General features: G+C 49.0%; 1 protein-coding gene across 5 annotated transcripts in view; it reads right to left on the bottom strand.

The window, feature by feature from the left end:
* Positions 1-6,777, bottom strand: part of LOC135805487 (uncharacterized) — a 135,684-nt gene that overhangs the window by 71,888 nt on the left and 57,019 nt on the right. The gene's annotated exons all lie outside the window — the stretch shown is intronic.

The raw sequence follows: 6,777 nt of genomic DNA, 5'->3' as shown, positions 1-6,777 counted from the left end.
CCGGTCCGGGAGGAGTCACTGGCTGGAGCAACTTCACTGCACGGCGGTTTCGGCGCAGAAGACCGGATGAGGTGGCGATGTTGTAGGAGCGATCGGTGAGTTGCTCAACCACTGTACCCTCGCGCTTGTCGTCGACCCACACTTTCGCTCCCAGTGGCAGAGGGGAGAGCGACTTTGCTGCGAAGCGTTGATCGAAGTGATCTTCTTGCCGATGCTTAGCCTCCTGCTCCTTGGCCCGGAGAGCGGTGATGTCTGGCCAGGAGGTGTTATATATGCACTCTGATGTAATATATTATGTACTCTGTATGCATTTGTATATACTCATTGCGCATGCTCTGAATCAAGGTCTTACTCTACATGTATCCATGCCGGCTGGTTGACTCTGGTGAGCTGCGTGTGAGACTGCATGTAGGGTGTACGTGGATACACAACAAATGGCGACGAAGATGAAAATTTTGTTTTGAGATAATTTGTTTAGTTGAGTGCTTGCGAGAATTTGGTAAACCATGGCCTCTTCAGGGAAGGCCACCCTGGAGCAGTTTTCTGGCGGGGACTTTGCGGAGTACCGGGAACGGCTTGAGTTTTATTTTCTCGCAAATGACATCGGTGTTGTTTCAGCCAGTGCAAACTCATCGGAGAAAGAACGCGTACGTAAGAAGATGATTGCACATCTAATCTCTTCACTGTCGAAAGACGTCTACTCCACTTTGCGGAACCTCTGTCTGCCGGAGTCAATATCGGACAAGACCTTCGAGCAGATTTGTGACCTACTGAATGGATATTACAGAGTGGAGCGTTCCACGATGACTTCTTCTTTTCAATTTCGCGATTGCAACCAGAGACCAGCGGAAAAGCTGGTAGATTACGCAAATCGTTTGAAACGTGCGGCAGTAGCCTGCGACTTTGGGTCGCATTTAGACAGATCCCTAAAAGATCAATTTATGGCAGGAGTCTACAGTCAGGAGATCAAGCGGACGATTCTGACTAGTCCTGACAGCAAGACGAAGAAGTTTCAGGATGTGCTGGATATCGCTTTACGGGAGGAGCGCGCCATCATGTTTGCTGAGCAGCTTACTCCAGGTACTACTACTAGTACTAGATCAACATCTACGCCGTCCGAGTCAGTCAACAAGATGAGAGCTACCACTACCAGTAAATCCAAGTCAGCAAGTGCATCTAGAAAGCCAAATCACTCGCAGGACCAGAAAGGGTCAAAGTCGACGAAGGGCAAGGTTTGTTATCGTTGTACATCTGATTTGCATATGGCTGACAAGTGTCCTCATCGATCTACTACTTGTCGATACTGCAAGAAACGAGGACATCTCGAAAGAGCCTGCATCACCAAGCAGAAACGAGGTGAAATTCACCACGTGGATGACGAACCTGATGATCGAGGTGAGATCGTTTCTGATTGTGATGTTGATGATATGCCTATCTACAAGATTCGATCGGGTAGTGGAAAACACCCTCCGTATACTGTAATGGCGGAAATCAATGATGTTTGTTCACCAATTTGCATGGAAATCGATACAGGTAGTGCTGTATCCATCATCACCAAATCTGATTACGAGAAATTGGGTGCACCAGTGTCGTCTCTTGTAACTCAATCAGTCCAGCTCATTGGGTTTTCCGGTTCCATCATCCCCTGTTTAGGTGAAGGGAAATTTCCAGTGTCAATAAATGGGCAAAAGCACACTGTTCTCTTGCGCATTGTCGATACAAATGGTCCATCTCTGTTGGGCAGAGATCTTCTCTCACTTTTCAAACTAGAATGGAGGGAAATATTCTCGGTGAAGTCTGAAATTGATAATGCTCTTATACGCGCAAAGCTGCAGGAGGAAATGCTTCAGAAATTTGAGAGTTTGTTTGACACGTCAACTGTCGGCAAATTAAATTCAACTCAGGTCACTTTGCGTGTAAATGATTCAAAACCTGTGTACATGAAGGCTCGTTCAGTACCATTTGCAATCCGGGAGAAATACGAGCAAGGCCTCTCTAAACTGGAGGAGGAAGGTGTAATACGCAAAGTTGAATTTTCGAAATGGGCTTCACCTACGGTTCCGGTTCAAAAACCAGACGGAAATGTACGTATCTGTGCTGATTACTCGCGCACCATCAATGCTAATTCGGATTTAGAAAAATATCCGTTACCTACCATAGACGAAATTCGTGCCAAGTTGAATGGTGGGCAGAAGTTTACGAAGCTTGATTTATCTCAGGCGTACCACCAGCTAGAGCTTGATCCTAAGTCGAGGGGGTATACTACAATCAATACCCACCGTGGTCTGTTTGAATATGTACGTCTACCGTTTGGCATTCATTCAGCAGTCTCCATATTTCAGCGTACTATGGAGACTCTCCTGGCGGGTATCGATGGCTGCATTGTGTATGTAGATGATATTCTAGTCACAGGTCGAAATGATGCAGAGCACAAAAGAAATCTGGAAATGGTTTTGCAGCGGCTACAAGATGCGGGAATGCGTTTGAAAGCCACGAAAACCGAGTTCATGCTACCGCAAGTCTCGTACCTTGGTCATACTTTGAGTGCGAGTGGTATGGCGCCTTCGCCAGGAAGAATCGATGCTATGGTTAATGCCAATGCTCCTACGTCCGTTAGTGAGCTTCAATCGTTTATTGGGTCTGCGAATTATGTTCGCAAATTCATACCCAATTTTGCTCGGATTATGGCGCCACTTTACGCTCTGCTAAAGAAAGATACTGTTTGGAGATGGTCAGATTCTGAACAGACAGCGTTCCTTACGATAAAGAATGCTTTATGTTCCACGGAGGTTTTGGCGCACTATTCGGCGGGTCTGGAGCATGTCTTGCAATGCGACGCATCAGGAACGGGTCTTGGTGCGGTTCTTTTACAGAAAAACGAAAATGGTGATTACCAACCCATTTCGTATGCGTCTCGTCTGTTGAATAAAGCGGAGAGAAACTATTCAAATATTGAACGGGAGTCACTCGCTCTTGTGTTTGGTGCAACCAAATTTCGCCAATATCTCCTGGGAAAGAAATTTGTCCTTGAAACTGATCACAAACCTCTGGTGAAATTGTTCGGCATGCAGGAAGGTGTTCCGTTCCTGGTTTCTTCCAGATTAAAGAAATGGAAGTTATTACTTTCAGCGTATGACTACACCATCCAACACATTGCGGGAAAGGCAAATGTTCTGGCAGATTTCATGTCTAGAAAACCAATTTCTGGAAATCCTTCTACCCCGGAACTAGGTGAAACACGTGTACTTTTCATTGAGGACGAGCTCATTGATGCTCAAGTTGTATTGAATGCCACTGGAGATGATCCAGTTCTAGAGCGTGTTCGTCACTACACTTTGAATGGTTGGCCAGAGCATGTGAAAGAGGTGGAGTTACAGCCGTACTTTGTAAAGCGCTGGGAACTATCTATTGTAAATGATGTATTACTCTGGAATGAACGAGTGGTAATCCCCATGGCTTTGCGCGCGATGCTCTTGAGTGAATTGCACTCGGAACACACAGGCGCTGTACGAATGAAACGTATGGCACGTCGATATTTCTGGTGGCCAAAGATGGATGACGAAATTGAAGATACCACCAAAATGTGCGCTACGTGTCAAGAACAGGCACGCAAACCTAGTAAATCCTATGCTACCTGGTCATGGCCGTCGGGTCCATGGCGTCGTCTGCACATAGACTTTGCGGGTCCATTCATGGGCAAAATGTTTCTGGTGATTGTCGATGCGTATACGAAATATCTGGAAATTGTCCCGATGACACATGCCACATCAACGGGTACTATCAAAGCTTTGAGACGTTTGTTTGCCACATTCGGTCTACCCACTCACATCGTTAGTGATAATGGGACCCAGTTCACTAGTGCTGAATTTACCTCGTTTCTCCAGAAAAATGGAATCGCACACACTCGTTCAGCTCCCGGCCATCCGGAGACAAACGGTCTCGCTGAGCGATATGTCGGTCATTTTAAAGCTAAAATGAAAGCAATGGGAACAGAAGGTGACGACCTAGATACACGACTACAACGATTTCTAATGACATTTCGGTCAACTCCTACGGCGAATGGTAAATCACCGGCAGAAATGCTATTTAATCGCCAACCACGACTACGTTATGATGCTTTGAAAACAACACGGAATGCGGAGGCACAATCTTTCAATCAAAACCAGCATTTGCTACCAGAATACAAACCGGGTGATGCTGTGTTTGCGTTACGTTTTCAAAACCATGGTACAACCTGGGTCCCTGGTGTTGTTCTCTCTATCTGCAGTGCTATGAATTACTCTGTCCAGGTAAATGATGTGGTCTGGAAACGACACCGTAACCAACTCCGGCCACGTTCAATACCACTTTCTCAGTTAGCAGAACAGACACGTTCTGCACCACAGCAGCAACAACTCCAGCCGCAGCAGCAACAACTCCAGCCGCAGCAGCAGCAGCAACAACAACTGTCACCACAACAGCAACAGCCTCAGCCGCAGCAGCAGCAGGTGCCACAGCAGTTGCCGCCTCAGAAGGCTCAACAGCCGACGACTTCACAGCAGAAAGAGCAGCCCATGCAACAGTCGCAGGATGAGCAGGGTCAACAGTCGTTAGCTTCTACAGCCCCAGCTGATGCTGTACCTGTTGACCGGCAGGTGACTCGATCTGGTCGGTCAGTCGTAAGACCAGCTCGGTATAACGGATGAGACATTTTATACATATAGGATATGTAATTATTATATTATTTGCATGGATTGATTGAGATGATCGTGAATGCATGTACGTGGTTCTCTTGTTGCATTTGTATATATCAGTATAATGCTCTGTATAGTACATACCACACATAGAACATTGAACTTTGATAATTGGCACGTCAGACGATGGTACATTATTACATTGTCTGTTCTATGCTATTGTTCCTTGTCATGAAAATGTTTTGTTTTCGGTGTTACCTCTTTTTGCGAGGGGGATATTGTTATATATGCACTCTGATGTAATATATTATGTACTCTGTATGCATTTGTATATACTCATTGCGCATGCTCTGAATCATGGTCTTACTCTACATGTATCCATGCCGGCTGGTTGACTCTGGTGAGCTGCGTGTGAGACTGCATGTAGGGTGTACGTGGATACACAACAGGAGGGTTGCAGGAGATCAGGTGGGCACGGAAGATTGGTGCGGAGCCTGCGGCCGTACAATAGTTCGGCGGGCGAATAGCCGTTGGCCAGGGGTGTGGAGCGATACGCTAGGAGGGACTGCTGTAGATCACCTGGCGCACGGATGAGTCGTTTGGCAGTCTGCACGGCGCGTTCTGCTTCGCCGTTGCTTTGAGGATGCTTCGGGCTGCTGGTCCGATGCGTGATGTTGCACGACGACATAAACTGTGCAAAGGCGTCGGAAGCGAACTGTGGCCCGTTATCGCTGACGAAGATGTCCGGATAGCCGTGGGCAGCAAATATGCTCTTCAGATGAGTAATGACGGCCCGTGACGTAGTCGATGAGAGACAAGCGACATCAATGTAACGGGAGAAATAGTCGACGGTAATCAGGTACTGGCGGCCGTCGACATCACAGAGATCCGATGCGATACGCTGCCACGGACGCTCGGGGAACGGAGTTGTCTGAAGAGGCTCTGGAGACTGATGACGCTGCTTGATACAGGTAGTGCACTTGGCGACGTACGCCTCGATGTCGGCAGAGATACCTGGCCACCACGACGAGAAGCGGGCACGGGCTTTACTCTTCGTGACACCTTGGTGACCATCGTGCAGCTTCTGGAGGATCTCAGGCTGTAGCACGGACGGAACAACCAGGCGAAAGCCGTGGCACAATACACCTTGCATGTGAGACAACTGGCCTCGCTCACGATGGAACGGCTTGATGTCGTCAGGGACGGTAGCAGGCCAGCCATGGATGACGTAGCGCATCACACTGGATAACACGGGATCTTCAGACGTAGCCTTGGCTAGGTCGGCGAGAACGGATGGACTCGTGAGATCTTCGGCAGTGGTTGATAAAACCATGCCGATGTCGTCTTGCAGAACGTTGTCAACTGATGCCGATGCTGGCGCTCGTGAAAGCGTGTCAGCCACCACCAGATCCTTGCCGGGAACGTGTATGGCTTGGACTTCGTACCGGAGGAAGCGGAGCAGCATTCGTTGGCATCGGATGGGGACCTTGTCCAGGTCTCTGGTGTTGATCAGTGGCACTAGCGGCTTGTGGTCCGTCTGCACGATGAACCTGGGAGCGCCGAAGAGGTACTGGTCTAACCTCTCGCACGTCCACACCGCTGCGAGGCATTCCTTTTCGATCTGCGCGTAGCCTTGTTCCGTCTTGGTCAGGGAACGGGAGGCGTAGGCTACTGGGCGCCAGTCGCCATCGTGCTTCTGGAGCAGAACACCACCAATGCCATAGCTGCTGGCATCGGCACTGACCATGATGGGACGCTTGGGGTCATAGTGCACTAAGCACGGGGCTGAAACGACGAGCTCTTTCAGCCGACGGAACGCGTCCTGCTGCGGGGAATCCCAGAACCAATCAGTGTCGGTGTGCAGGAGCTGACGGAGGGGCGCTGAGATCGTAGCCAATTCCGGGATGAATCTGGCGACGTAGGTGAAGAGACCTAAGGCACGGCGAAGCTCAGGAACATTCGTAGGCTCCTTGAGGTCGTCAATGGCGGAGACTTTGCTGGGGTCGGGTTTCACACCGGACCCGCTGACGATGTGTCCCAGGTACTTGACTGACGACTGCTTGAGGTGGCATTTGTCGGGGTTCAGAGTGATGCCTGCGTCGGC

This window comes from Sycon ciliatum, chromosome 1 (assembly GCF_964019385.1).
Source record: "Sycon ciliatum chromosome 1, ocSycCili1.1, whole genome shotgun sequence".
NCBI classification, from domain to species: Eukaryota; Metazoa; Porifera; class Calcarea; order Leucosolenida; family Sycettidae; genus Sycon; species Sycon ciliatum.
Note: the sequence above shows the minus strand (reverse complement) of the source record. Positions and strands in the feature narration are given on the sequence as shown.